The 15,151-nt window shown below is 45.2% G+C and overlaps 1 long non-coding RNA gene and 1 other non-coding gene across 2 annotated transcripts; both read left to right on the top strand.

Moving 5' to 3' along the window:
- The first annotated feature begins 2,536 nt into the window (after positions 1–2,536).
- Positions 2,537–14,257, top strand: LOC139079165 (uncharacterized). Its single transcript, XR_011532517.1, has 3 exons — positions 2,537–2,673; positions 8,051–8,246; positions 13,993–14,257. It is a non-coding gene; the product is annotated as an uncharacterized lncRNA (long non-coding RNA).
- Positions 3,125–3,209, top strand: TRNAR-UCU (transfer RNA arginine (anticodon UCU)). The gene is given in 2 exon segments: positions 3,125–3,161; positions 3,174–3,209. It is a non-coding gene; the product is annotated as a tRNA-Arg (tRNA).
- Positions 14,258–15,151: the final 894 nt, after the last annotated feature.

Below are 15,151 nucleotides of genomic sequence, written 5' to 3'. Positions count from 1 at the left end.
CAGCTTCTGGCAAAGGCTGAAGCACCTTCCAAGCACTGCAAATAGAACAACATAGTGACTTAAAAATAATTCTGCTGTACAAACATGAAAAGTGTTATTGCCTACTCCCAGAGGTGCATAATGGACTTGAACTTTAAAACACCAAAATGAAATAGCGTTTAATTTAGGGTTTTGCTGTCCAGGCAACTCAAATTGCAGCTGGGGGTGGAGATCAGCCTGCTGGCAGGTGGTTATAGTCCGTGCTTTGGCTCCCTCTGTCGGCAGGAGAGAACAGGTAATTTTTTTACTTGCAGGAATTCTTTCAGGTTGTGTAATGGCTGCTGTTTACTGTGTGTTCTGCCTGAGAAAACTCAGCTCTTGAGGAAAGGGGAAGACAAAGCCAACTGGATCTTTCTCCTCAGGTGGTAACTAAACACACATTTTCGTTCCTTTTACTTGCTAACATTGCTGCTTTTGCAGCCAGACTCACTATAAACTGCTTATTAATTGTCAGAGAACACACACAGTGCCTGTTCTGTTGTGGCTTTCCCAGTCTTCTAATCTTGGGGAGTAGAAAGCATGACCCTGATTGCTCACAGAGTTTGTCACACAAGCCTGATTTTCCCACAATGTCTGGTAATCCTGTATTTTGGTAATGTTTTCCATGACACAAACAAGGGGTTTGGGTCTCAACTAGTGAATCAAATATCTAGAATTCTTTGTTTTATTCATTAAGTGGAATTAAAGACATACACATCTTTCCTTGGCTCGTGGTTTCTTTCCCAATTCCCCCGTCCCAGAATTTTTACATAGATGTCTGATTTGTTACTTAATCATGTCAATGATTCGTCCTTTGAGAGTTGGCTTCAGGGTCCCAGGCAGAATTCCTCTGCGTGGTATTGCCAACCGGGCATTGAGCATTTCTCTTCCTCTGTTATGCCATGTGCCACTCCAAGGACCAGTGAAGACTCTGAGATGCCACCAGTTCCTGGCACATTGCAGAGTTCAATAAAGATTTGTTTAAATAAATACCATTTAAAGTCATATTCTATTTTAAGGGCTAATTTTGTACATGTGAGAATTCCTCCATGCATATGAAGATATGCGTTTTATTTCATTAATCTTAAAGGGGGCATAACAATGCTTGTTGTCAAGTAACTTTATATTATGGTGGAATGAAACAGACAGACCTGGCAGCAATCAAGGCTCTGTCACTGATTGGAGAGGCGATCCACCCTGGGTCCTTAGCATCCTTGCATGTTCTTCTGGGCATGCTAAGAATGCAGGACCCTGCTCGTTTAGGCCATTTCTCAGGGTTGTGTTTGCGGGGAGCACCCTTGAAGGATGAGGGACCATCTCTCTATGGGACAAAGAGCAGGTTTGCTTGCTTCTTGCTATAAAATGGTGGGTTCCCCAAGCTTAGCATTCCTCTCCTGTAATGGAACCCATTTTGAGTGCAAGCATCCATCTGGATCCATCAACTTCAGTCCTGTGAGAATTGGGGTTCAGGGAACCAACAAAAACATGTTGACACTCTGGCTACTGCATTTGCTGTAAGAGTCTTTCATCTCTGATCTAGTAGTCTTGTGTGTTCTGTGAGCATCCATGAAATTGTGACAAGCTATGTTAGCCTGCAAATAGGGTAAAATCTCAGATTCTTCACAGTTCTTTACTCTTATTAACTGGGTGTCCCTACACAATTTATTTAACCTCTTTTAGCAGCAGTTTTCTTTCTTTATAAAGGGGACAATAGTACCTGCCTCATAGCATTGTTGTGGAATTAAATAAGAATGTAAAGATCCCTACTGCACTAGAACCTTCCTGGGAGCTTCCTTTTCCTCTTCAGAGCACCGACGGAGGCTGCTTTGCTTTGACGTCTGACGATGCTAGGCAGGGAGGAACGGAGTGGACCACAGGCCGGGCTGTGGCTGACCCTGGCCTGGTGCAGAAGGCCGCTGTGCACCAGCTTGAAAAGTGTGCCCCGCGGTGGCTCCGCAATTTCTACGTAGGCGGGGCTCGGAAAGTGCCAAGTTGATTGGAACGGGAGGCCAGAGGTTTTGTCTTGCAGCGGTGGTTGCATGGCAACCACGCGGGTTTTATTCCGATTGTCTATTTCAAGTGGCTTGGGGTCGCGATGATGGGGATTACCGGGGCACTGAAGACCCCCGCCCCCAAACCACTCCTCGGACTCCTGGCGACCGCGCCAGTCTGAGCAGCTTCTGGCTGGGCATCCTCCGCCCGCCGCCGGGAACCCCTGCGGCCGCTCGGGCGCGCGGCCCCGCCGTCCGCGCCCGCGGCCGCTCACGCACGCTCCCGGCGCCCACACGCGCGCGGTGCCCCCGCCGGCGGCCGCCACGCAGCCGCGTGCTCCGGGAGCGCGGGCTCGGGCCGCTGCGCGGCGCCCACGGACGAGCTCTTGGCGGCGAGCCGAGCTCTCGGAGGATGCTGCAGCCGGGGCGCGTCGCCCCCCGCAGTCCACCAGAGCCCGGATACCTCCGAAATTCGGCTCTGGGTCTGTGGGGAGCGAAATGCAACCCAAACCCCGTTTTACCCAAGCCCGCGCAAATAAACACGCACAAGCACGCACACAGACGTCGCCCGGCCCGCGCTCGCGGCGCCGGGGCCTGTCTGCGGGCGGCCAGGGAAGAGCCCGGGGCCCGGGAGGGGCCGCCGCTCGGGATCGGCCGCCAAAAGGTGCGACGTAAGTGCCCGGCGTTCCCGGCCCGGCCTAACGGCGCAACGGCCGGCCTGGGGCCTGCGTCGCCGGGGCGGGGGCCGGGGGCCGGGCCGCCGGAGAGACCCGGGAGGCGGGGGCGCTCGGGGCAGCAGGGGCGCCGGGGAGGAAGCGTGCGGGCGTGATTTGTCCTGCGCGGCCCGGTACGGCGGCCTGGGTGGGCCGGAGACCACCGGCCGGCGCGGACCCGGCAGACTCGCAGGCGCCCTTCGCTCGCAGGGCTCGCCGACCTCGTTGGGAGGTGGCCGCCGGGAGAGGACGGGCTCCTGCGGCCCACGTTTCGTGGCGGCTACCCGGGCTGGCGGTGCCCTGGCCTCGGCGGCACAGACGGACGACTCAGGAGGCGGTGGGAAGGGCGCAGGGCTGTTGCCTCTGGCTTAATATGGCAGATGCGCGGAGGCTCCAACAGGTGGCTCCGTGGCGCAATGGATAGCGCATTGGACTTCTAGAGGCTGAAGGCATTCAAAGGTTCCGGGTTCGAGTCCCGGCGGAGTCGCAGTTTTTTCCCCCGTGATTTGCTTTCTATCCTCATCATTTCCCTCCTCCTCTTTTTCCTAAACGGTGTAATTCGCTCCTGGTTCCCTGCCCCCTTCTCTCCACTACGTTCGGCTCCTGCGGCCCTTTCCCCTCCAGCTGATCGCGCCGGTGCCGCTCCCCCAGCTGCGGGGCTCCGGGCCTGGGTTGGCGGCCCCGGCCGGCGGGGTGAGGGTAGGAGGGCCTGGGTCTCGGGTGCTCCGGGAGAGCTGTCCAGCTCACGAGGGTGACACCCCCTGGCCCACAGCGCGACCGGGGCTGCGCTGTGCCGGCCGACTGCCCCGCCGGCTCAGAAGGCTTCAAATTTGTCACGTCCCGGAATCCCCAGGGGGATCCCGTCATAAATGCAGATTTCTGGGCGTCGCTCCGGGACTCTTAAGTCCGTCGATCGGGGTGGGGCCCAGGAATCTTTATTTCTGATAAGGACGTCCCCTCCCCTCCCCCATGATGCCAGTGCAAAGAGGTCCGAGGTCCACTCTGTCTGTCAGCTCTTTCGGGCAGGGATTGCTGCTATCTTGTACCTCTTCCCCTGCCAACTCATAACTTTGCACACGATTAGGGTTCCACCTCACTAAATGCGAATATTTCAATGAATGAATGAAAAATTTAAAATTCATTGTAGCAAACAAGCAAACAATTCATGCAAAAAAGACAAAATCCAAAACTGTCAAAAAAAGGTATAGGGAAAAATAAACATCCTTGTTCCTTTATCCCAGCCTTGCCTTGCAGTTCTCTCTATAAGCCATTAGTGAAAATGGTTTCTTGGAAGTATTTTCAGATTTATTTTATGCACATGGCGTTTTTATATCTGTCTCTCTCTGTATATGTTTATTGGTGTTATTGATATACGTGATACACAGTTGGTAGTATGCTGCATGTACTTGCTCTTTCACTTATTCACGCAAGGGGAGCTGCCTTATTCCATTGTATGTATGTATCATAATGATTTAACAGCCCTCACTAGCTGGACATTTAAGTGTTCACTATTTTCCTGTTGGAAACAGTGCTTCAGAGAACGGCCTTGTTCTTACATTATTGTCCACGGGTGTAAGTATATCTGTAGGGTGGAGTGCTAGGAAGTTGAATTTCTGGGTCAGAGGTTTGTGCATTTTTTGATGGATGTTGCCAAATTGTCGTAGAGATTGTACCATTTTCGTCTCACCAGCAATGTGTGAGAATGCCCATTTCCCAACAGCCCACATGTTATCAAACAGGTGAAAAATGGTTTCTAGTTTTAGTTTCAGTTCGTGTCTTTTATTATGAGTGAAGCTGAGCAGCTTTTCATACATAGGATAATTAGTATTTCCTTTTTGTGATTTATCTGTTCTTGAGTTTTGCTCATTTTTCTATTGCATTGTGGGTCGTTTCCTTATTGGTTTGTAGGAGTTCTTTACATATTAAGGAAACCATCCCTTCATTTGTGATATGTGTTATAATTATTCTTTCCCAGTTTATATGTCTTTTGATTTTGTTTATGGTATTTTATTTTATTTTTTTGTGTTACATAAATTCATATATTTGGATTTATCAATCCTTTGTTTTATGGCTTCTAGGTTTGGGGTTATACTGCACTGAGATCATTAAATAATTTCATCATGTTTTATTGTAGTGCTTTTATGATTTTCTTTTTATACTTAAATCTTTACTTCATCTGGAGTGTATTTTTGTATCAGGAATGGAAGGGGAGTCTTGTCCAAGAATCACTGGTAATGAACACCTCTCCTTTTCTACATTAATTTGAAATGCCACCTTTATAATTTTCTAAATTCCTGTCTGCATTTGGGCTTCTGGATCCTCCATTCTCTTCCGCTGATCTGTCTTACTTCTGATTCACCAGAACAGTGCTGTTTTAATATCTAATAGGGCCAGTCCTCCCTGATAACTCTTTTTTTTAAAGATTTTCTTACCACCTATTCTTGAATTATTTTTCCTGCATAACGTTAATAATTTGCACTTATTTTGCATTTGCTATATACCAGGTATTATTCTAAGTGCATTATGCATTTTAATACCTTTGATCTCCATTATTATCCCCTTTCATGGAAGAGGCATCTGAGACACAGAGAGGTTAAGTAACTTATTCAAGAATACACAGCTAGTAATAAGCAGGATGGGAACCCAGGAAATCTGGGTCTGTGGGTAAAACCATAATTCTGTATTGTTTTTTCAATGGGAGCTTTAGTGATAACTAGTCTGGCTCTAATCTTAGGAAGTATTTCTGTTGAAGTCATGTTATTTATAGATTAACACAGGGAGAATTGAACTAAGTATGATGTTGAGTCTTCCTACTTAAGAGTAGCAGGGGAAATTATTTTTTTTAAGAACGCCTATGCCTTTCCATTTGTTCAGTCCTCCTTCTGTGCTCTTCAGGAGGGTATTAAAGTTTTCTTTACATGTATCTTGATTTTTTGTTAACTTTATTCCTTGATAGTTTTTCTTGTTATTGGGATCTTTTCTTCCATTACATTTTCTAATTGGTTCTGGTTTGTGTAAATGAAGGCTTTTGATATTTTAAATAATTTTTATATCCAGCCATCTTATTGGACTATCTTATTATTTAAAATAGTTTTTCAATTCAAGACCACAATGAGATACCACCTCACACCCATTAGGATGGCTATAGTAAAAAAACCCCCACAAAAACCAGACAGTAGCAAGTGTTGGCAAGGACGTGGAGAAATTGGAACCCTCAGATGTTTCCAGTGGGGATGTAAAATGGTACAGTCTCTTGGAAAATAGTTTGGCAATTCCTCAAAAAGTTAAAAATAGAGAGGCCGGCCTGGTGGTGCAGCGGTTAAGTTCGAACATTCCACTTTGGAGGCCTGGGGTTCTCCAGTTCGGATCCTGGATGCGGACATGGCACCACTTGGCAAGCCATACTGTGGTAGGCGTCCCACATATAAAGTAGAAGATGGGCATGGATGTTAGCTCAGGGCCAGTCTTCCTCAGCAAAAAGAGGAGGATTGGCAGCAGATGTTAGCTCAGGGCTAATGTTCCTCAAAAAAATAAAAAATAAATAAAAAATAAAAAACAACAACAAAAAACACACACACACAAAAAGTTAAAAATGGAGTTACCATATGACCCAGCAATTCCACTCCTGGGTATATACCCAAGAGAATTAAAATAATATTTCCAAACAAAAACTTGTACATGATTGTTCGTAGCATTCTTCTTTAATAGGCAACAAGTAGACACAGTGCAAATGTCCATCAGCTGATGAATGGATAAGCACAATGTGGTGTATCCTTATAATGGAATATTATCCTATTATTCAGCAATAAAAAAGAATGAAGTACTGATTCATGTTGCAACATGGATAAACTTTAAAAACATTATGCCAATGTTCTTCTTGTGTAAAAAGCCAGTTGCAAAAGACCAAATATTGTATGACTCCATTTATATTAAATATCCACTATAGGCAAATCCATAGACACAGAAAGTAGATGAGTGGTTGCCAGGTGCTGGGGGTAAGGGAATGAAGTGAGTGCTAATGGAGATGGGGTGTTTCTTGGGGTGATAAAAATGTTCTGGAATTAGTGGTGATAATTGCACAACTCTGAATTTACAAAAACCCGCTGAATTGTACACTTTTTAAAGGGGTGGATGGTAAGATATGTGAATTATATCTCAATTTTAAAAGAGGAAAAATAGTTTTTCAGTTGACTAAGTTGTGCTTTCTGGAAATATATCATCCACAAATAATGATAATTCTACCTTCTCCTTTCTAATTTTTACGCCTCATATTGTTTCTCTTGTAACAGCGTCAGCTATTGTCTCCAGAAAATGTTGAACAATTTTTCATGAAATTGGTGATAGTGAACTGACTCTTCTTCTTCTTGATCATTTGAGGAATGTTTCTCCCCTGAGCCAGCTTCTGGGGTGGGTGCACACACACGTGCACACATTCACACGGTTATCACAGTAAGAAAATGTCTGTCTCTATTTGTCAGGAATCTGTGGATATTTTTCTCTTTGATCTGTTAATATTGTGCAATATATTAACAGATTTTCTAATATTCAACCCTCCTTACATTCCTGAAATGTATCTCACTTGGTTGTGTTGTATATTTATTTTAATATTTTGCCAATTTAGAAAGATTGATATTTATCTGCCGTGAATGCAGCATTGTTTAGAATGGCCCCAAACTGGAAATAACCTAGAAGTCTATATTAATAATGATCTGTTTGAGGAAAGTGTGGTAGAATCATTAATTGAATACAATGCAGACCTTTAAAAATGAGGAAGATCTATATATGTTACTATGGAAAAATGTCCAAGGTTATATGAAAAAAGGTGATGTGCAAATGAGTATGTTTAACATGATTCCATTTGTGTTAAATAATGCTATTAATAATAGTAATAACGTGTGTTACTGTGATTGTGTGTGCGTAGGAAATTTCTGGAAGGATATACAGTTAACAGTGCTGGGGCAGGAGAGGCGGTCGTACGAAGGGAGGGGACTTACCGTTTTACATTCTATCTCGTAATGTTGGCTTTTTTTCCTTATAAGCTTATCTTATCCTTGTAATAAAAAAGTTAATTTTTAAAAAGGTAAAGCAAAACAAAAATTCCTAAAGGTAATGATGAAGGAGAAGAAAGCATTTTGTGCTGGTTCTTAGGCCACTTTTGGATAGGCAGCCCTGATACTGCTAATCCATCAAAGATTTTCCGACCTCCGTCTGACGTTTACTGACCCCCCCCCCACTCCGCCCTCTGCTGGATGTCAGCCAGACGCAGCCCCTTTCGCAGCTCTTTCCACTCGGAGTGGAGAAGCCTGTCCACTGGGTCTCTCTCTGCAGAGCGTTCCAGCGGGGCGTGCCTGAAGATCTTTACTCCACGCGGACTTTACCCAAAAGGCGATGGGAAACCACGGAATAGCTTCTCGGTGGAAGCAGGGTGATTAGATGTGTGTTTCGTGTCACCTCTCTGGCTGCAGTGTGCATCCGGCTGGAGTAGCACAGGACTGGAGGCTGGAAGGCAGTTAGAGTCACCTAGGTAAGAAAACGGTGAGGGCTGGAACCAGGGAGGTGGTTGGGGAGAGGGATCGGTATACCAACTGGAGGGAGAACAAGGGAGGCCAAATTGATGGGACATGACGAATGAAGGGACATACAGAGAGGGAGGGAACAGTCAGAAAAGACTGCCATTTTTTTTCAATTATTTTATTGAGGTCATAATGATTTATAACTGTGTAATTTCAGGTGTACATTATTACGTTTCAGTTTCTGTATAGACTGCATCGTGCTCACCAGCAATAGTCTAATTTTTATCTTTCACTATACATATGTACCCCTTTACCCCTTTCGACCAGCCCCCCCACCTCCTTCCCCTCTGGTAACCACTAATCTGTTCTCTTTATCCATGTGTTTGTTTATCCTCCACATATGAGTGAAATCATACAGTGTTTGTCTTCCTCTGGCTTATTTCACTTAACATCATACCCTCAAGGGCCATCCATGTTGTTGCAAACGGGACAGTTTTGTCTTTTTTATGGCTGAGTAGTATTCCCCTGTATATATATACCACATCATCTTTATCCAGTCATCAGTCGATGGGCACTTGGGTTGTTTCCATGTCTAGGCTATTGTGGATAATGCTGCAATGAACATAGGGGTACATAAGTCTCTTTGAATTGTTGCTTTCAAGTTCTTTGCATAAATACACAGTAGTGGAATAGCTGGGTCATATGGTATTTCTATTTTTAGAATTTTTAAAATTTTTTGAGAAATCTCCATACTGTTTTCCACAGTGGCTGCACCACTTTGCATTCCCACCAGCAGTGTGTGAGGGTTCCCTTTTCTTCACATCCTCTTCAACATTTGTTGTTTTTTGTCTTGGTAATAATAGCCATTCTGACAGGTGTAAGGTGATATCTCGTAGTTTTGATTTGCATTCCCTAATAATTAGTGATGTTTAACATTTTTTCAAGTGTCTGTTGGCCATCTGTATAACTTCTTTATATCCTCTGCCCATTTTTTGATCGGGTTGTTTTTTTGTTGTTGTTATTGACTTGTCTGAGTTCTTTATATATTTTGGAGATTAATCCCTTGTTGGATATATGATTTGCAAATATTTTCTCCCAGTTGGTGGGTTGTCTTTTCGTTTTGTTCATGGTTTCCTTTGCCTTGCAGAAGCTTTTTAAGAATCCTGTTTCTAATTAGGGCAAACGGTGGATGCTGAAGTAGTCACTGGGACAACGAAGGAGAGAGAAGAGGGTTTGGGGAGAAAAATAAGTTCAGATTTGCATATGTTGACTTTGAGGTCTCCGGAACGTCCTGGAGAAGAGGTGCTGTTGGCAGTTGGATGTACAGTGCCAAGGACATAGCAAACTCTCAGTAAATATTTATTGAATGGAAGACCTAAGGAGGGTGGTATGCAGGGCGAGAGGGAAAGGAGAGAAGAGAAGGTCTGGAGCTCGGGAGACCAGTCTAGGTCCGCTGACCAGTCCAGGCTTGACATTTTAAATTCATTGACTTACAGATGGCACGTAAAGCTCTGGGTCGATGAGACTGTGCAGGAGAGTGTAGAGCAGGAGGAGATGAGGGCTGAGGACAAAATCCAGAGGACAGACATTTGAAGGACAGGCAAAGAAAGAGTTCTTCAGAGACCAAGAAAGGGTAGCCAGAGAGGTAGGAAGAAAACCAGGAGAAAGTGTTATCTCCAAGAACTGATGGAGCCGTTTCTCCTAGAGGAGAAGGGAGGCAGGAGGAAAAAGGAAGCATCTCACGTTTTTCTAAACACCTGCTTTATGCCAGCCACTTTATTTAACCCTTGCCATTTAATTGTCCCCCAAATCCTGAGAAGTATGAGTTATCCCCATTTTACAGATGAGAAAATTAAGGTGCAAAGATGTTCTGGGAGCAAGGTGAAAGGATTAGCGTAGAAATGATGGGAAAGTGCCTGCTCTTCTGAGGCAGGTAGGAAGAGGGCAGAGGTAAAAGCATGAAGGTGGAGAAGGGCGAATTGAAGGTGCTCCTGTTTGAGGAGCTGTTTCCTCTGTGCTCTTTTACAGCTCTACCTCACACACCCAGGGTTCCAGGAAGGTGTTGACAAAGTGGGAGCTACCCCGAAGGGTGGAGACACTCCCATCTTATTACCACTTATGCCCAATACAGACCCTGAAGACCAGGAGTGGTTTCATTCCAGCTTTCTCCTAATCTAGGGCTTTCTACATTTATCAGCATTTAAAAAATATTTTATAACTTCATTCACCTTCAATTTGAGGTATATATATTTTTTTCTTTTTTTGTGTTTGAGGAAGATTGGCCCTGAGCTAACATCTGTTGCCAATCTTCCTTGTTTTGCTTGAGGAAGATTGGCCCTGAGCTAACATCTGTGCCTGTCCTCTATTTCTTTTTTTTTATGTGGGATGCTGCCACAGCATTGCTTGACAAGTGGTGCTAGGTCCATACCCGGGATCTGAACCTGCAAACCCTGGGCTGCCAAAGTGGAGCCCACGAACTTAACCACTACACAACCAGGCCGGCCCCCTCAATTTGTTATATATTTTTTGAGTTCTGGCTTTGTGCAGGGAACCATGTTGGAGGGGAATACAAGGATGAGTGGGAATAGAGTGCATTTTCTTGAAGAGTGCAGCCTAGTGAGGGACAGGGAGCTGTGAATTGGCGATTCCATTAAATAGGATTGGTTTGGGCTATGAGTGACAGGAAACTCAAACTGACTGACTTTGGCAAGAGAGAAGTGTGTTTCTCTCTCATGTGACAGTCCACGGAGTGGCAGCTACTTGATCATGAGAGACCTAGGCTCCTTCTTATTCTTCCATCCTCCAAATGCAGCTTCCACCTCATGTTCCAAGATGATTGCTCTTGCCCCTGCCATCAGGTCAACACAGTTAGTTATTGGGGAGAAGAGAAAGGGACAGAGCCCCGCTCCAAGCTCACCCCTCTTTGAAGGATACTGCCCAGAAGTTGCACAGACCACTTTCACTCCCTTCCTGTGGAAATGGGGGAATCAGAGCTTTTTTCTTTTTTAGGTGGCCACTTTCCCAGTTAAAAATCATGTGTTCTATGACTGTAAAAGAAAGAGGGAAAGTCCAGCAGTTTCTGGACTAAATTGTTATATATGTATGTGATACATTTCTTATGTACATAATACATAATGTTTGCATAAACTAAGTTGTATTTGTAAGTCCTTAGAACAGTGCCCGGCACTTAGTAAGTGCTGTGTAGGCATTTGTTAAATACAAATAAAGTAAAAAGCACAGTCAAATGAGAATTTCAAGCGTGTACATATAAGTGGAGAAAATTTGAAACAAAATTTTATGATGAAATGTAGACCATGAGCTCTGTGTTGCCTGGGATGACCTCATTCCTCCCCTGGGCACCCCCAGCACCTAGCACAGTGCCTTGCACAGGTAGATACTGAAAATACTGGTTTCTGAATAGGCTTGAAAGGTCAGTGGTGTTTTCTTACATGGGATGGAGGCAAGGAAAATATTTTAGGTGGAGTTAACCATATGAACAAAGACATAAAAAGTGAAACGCGCTGTATCTGGCACAGTAGCTGGTGTGCGTAGAACTCCGTGTTATGTGGACTAACACTCAGCGTCAACTAGTTTGGCTGAAATGTATCAGTCGGGTTCAGGCAGAAAAACACATCACTAGAGAATTATGTAGGGAATTGTGACCCAGGTGATGGGAATGCTGAGAGTGCAGGTAACCCAGAGATTGCAACAGTAGGAAACCTGTTCCACCTTTAGTGCCAGAGGGACCATGGGAGTCGATGGTGTTACCAGAACTCAGAGCCTGGGCCATCCAGTGACCGGGCGCTGCTGCTGGAGCTGGGACATGGCAGAGCCGCAACCCAACCCAAGGCGGAGAGGGAGAGAAATACTCTGACTTCTCCCCTTCTCCTGCCCTCCAGTCTTAGGTCACGTCTCACCAGGAAGTCAGTTGGCGAGAATCTGGGAAATGGAGTTTCCTGCAATCCAGAGTGGAAAGAAACAGGCAAATGACGGCACAAGTGAAGTTTGGGGCATGAGCCGGGGAGCAGTGAATATCAACCGGTGGTGGTGGTGTTTTATAGAGGGTCGTGAATGTAGGGGTTTCCGTGTATTGTGTTAGGCAGCAGTGGGCCATAGAAGCTAAAAAGCAGAAAGGCATCATTAAAAGTATTTTAGGAGGACTTCCCCGATGGGGAGGATGGAGAACAGGGAAACAGTAGCTTCCCTTTGAGTGCCTGTTACGTGCTAAGCACTTATTTAATCCTGTCACCAAGATGATGTGTCTGGTTCTGGACATGTGGAGTTTCGAGAGGACCTCATGACACTTGGATGGGAGCATTGCACAGTTAATTGCAAGTGTGCAGCTGGAGCAGGAGTGTGGAGATGGAAGAAGGCAGACGTTGGAGGCTTCTGCAGAGAGGTGCGAGCAGAAGCTAGAGAGGGAGGACAAGATATGCAAGTCAGACAGCAGAAGATGCGAGAGCAGGCAAGGGTAAGGTGGAAGAAAAACACATCAAAGGAGATGAAGGAGGGGGCAGGGAAGTAGCATATGGGAAACAAACACGTGGTGGGCAGAGTAGGAGCTTCAGCAAGGGAAAAGAGAAGAGAAACAGGAGAAGCAGAAAAGTTTATCTTCCTGCAGAAGCCAGGAGAACCTGGAGCTTCAAGAAGGAAAGGTCAGTAGTGTCAAATAACATTTCCTGGTCAGAAGATGAAGATTGAGAAAAAAAGCCCCCATTGAATATAGCAGTTGGGGTGCATGTGGGAGTAGTTTCTCTAAACAGGTGAGGTCACGAGGAATTAAGGCAGCCTTCAGTGGCCGTGGCGGGTGGAGTGAAGTAGCAGAGGAAGTAATCTCCTGAGATAGGAGTGGGAGGTGGGGGCCTCTGGGAGATGGAAGTATGCTGTTTGAGCTCCCTGGGTATGGGGGCTATGTCTTTTTCACTGGTGTACCCTGGTGCTTAAATAATACATAGGACTCAATTTTGTGGTGACTGGTTGCCTTGCAGAATGAATGAATGAATGAATTTGGTGGGAAGTAATCAGAATTGAATGAAAGAATTGTGGAGCAGCAGTGAAAGCTCCCCTGAGAGTCAACAGTTTCATGGTACTGCCCCAAATCCCAGTAATCTGGACAGATAAGAATAGTGGGTGCTTCCCTGGCTGAGATTGGCAGGTGACAGTAACAGAAAAAAAAGATAGAGAATAAGGAGACTACTGGGATATACAAAGGATTTTTGGGATGTCTGACCTGTTGGGGCCAGATTGATTTGGGAGGAAAATGTATCCTGATGGGGGTGGAGGATTGGGAGAATAAGCGTGGCTGAAATGCTTGGGATCATGAGTTCACTGTTTCTGGGGGTGAGGCCCAGGCATCAGTATTTTTGAAGTCACCTCTGGTTGTTCCAAAGTGCAGCCAAGGTTGGGTTAGCGGGAACTGGAGGGAAGGCTAACAGGATGACAGACTGGGTTAGTCTGAGTTCAGAATCTTGAGTCTGAGGCTGTGATGGTGCTTTGCTAAGGGGGAGTGGAAATGAGGGTAACTGGAATTGATAAGATTGAGCTTGAGGAACTGTAGGTCATCTTGATTCAGATGCCTTTGGCTAAATCAGGATAATGATTTCACCAAAGGAACAACCAAGAGGCAACCCTAAAGGACTGCTGTCAGGTGAAATATGTAAAAAGGGCTGAAGTTGTGATCATCCCAGGCATGGGCAAAGGCCCTGGGCCAGGTCTTTAATAGCCTTTCATCTCACTCTGACACCCGCTTCCCTCCAGATCAAGGCTGCTGAAGTAACCTTCTGTCAACAGTTGAAAATTGGAGTCTACGGCCATACCACCTTGAACGTGCCTGATCTCGTCTGAAAATTGGGAGAAGTGGCAGATTTGGCTGGAAAGGCAGATGTTACAGATAAACTAGCCAAGGTTTTGATGAGCTTTACATTCCAGAATTAAGCTATGATTTTTTTCTTCTTCTAACTGTCTTATAGTTTGCCATTTTGGAGTGTGTGTGTAGATATATAAAAGTGTGTACACATACATACATTTAAGGAAAAAAGCCTTACTGGTAATACTCTAACCTTAAGATACAGGAAAATTCTAGTTGATTACAGTATGTATGTAGTTTTCGTCCTCTTCTTTTAGTATGTTACTCCTCTGAATTTCCCTGAGTTGTAGGGGGTGAGGGAGTAGATGTAGGAGGGAGATTGAACAAAACTTCACAGACATAAATTTCTTTTCATATAGATGACGACATGCACAGTTTCTTTTCTACCATTTAAAAAGGTCAGGGAACACCTTTCAAAGTCATTTATAGTGTTCTTCACTGCATGATAGATAAAATTCATATGGTAATTGGAAGTAAGTCTAACCATAGTTTTCATATCCATATTTCATCTTTTCTTCCTTTAGTGAGCAAGACCTCAGAATTTCAATACAATGCATGGGGTTTGGGGTCAGGATTTTAGTGCCTGAAGCCTACCAGTCCCTGCTTTGCAGTCCTGCCCAGGAGGTGGTAACCATAAGAACAGCCAGTGGGAAGGAAAGTACCACTTAGAACAGCTAGAAGAGCGCCGACTGCAGGACTCCCAGCTACGCTGCGATGGAACAGCCTCTGTTCCCTTATTCGCATCCATCATCCCCTGCCTCTAATAGAGAAAGCCTGGCTCAGGAAATCCCCAAGTCCAATTTCCCATCTTGTTTGGAAGAAGGGATGACAGGCCTGCCCCTAATAGGGCAGGAGAGCCTGCATATGGTTAATACAGCAGCCCTGTTCATTTGTAAACATAAACCCAGTGAATATCTTGGGCTCACTTCAATCTGGTTAACAATTCCTCTTCCCTTAGGAGGGCTGACTAGGAAGGAGGCAGGTAAGGAGTAGAACTTCCTAAATACTATTGATTGAGCCCACGTAACCATTCTAGAGCCTTCAGTGCCA

The sequence above is a fragment of the Equus przewalskii genome, chromosome 24 (assembly GCF_037783145.1).
Source record: "Equus przewalskii isolate Varuska chromosome 24, EquPr2, whole genome shotgun sequence".
NCBI classification, from domain to species: Eukaryota; Metazoa; Chordata; class Mammalia; order Perissodactyla; family Equidae; genus Equus; species Equus przewalskii.
Note: the sequence above shows the minus strand (reverse complement) of the source record. Positions and strands in the feature narration are given on the sequence as shown.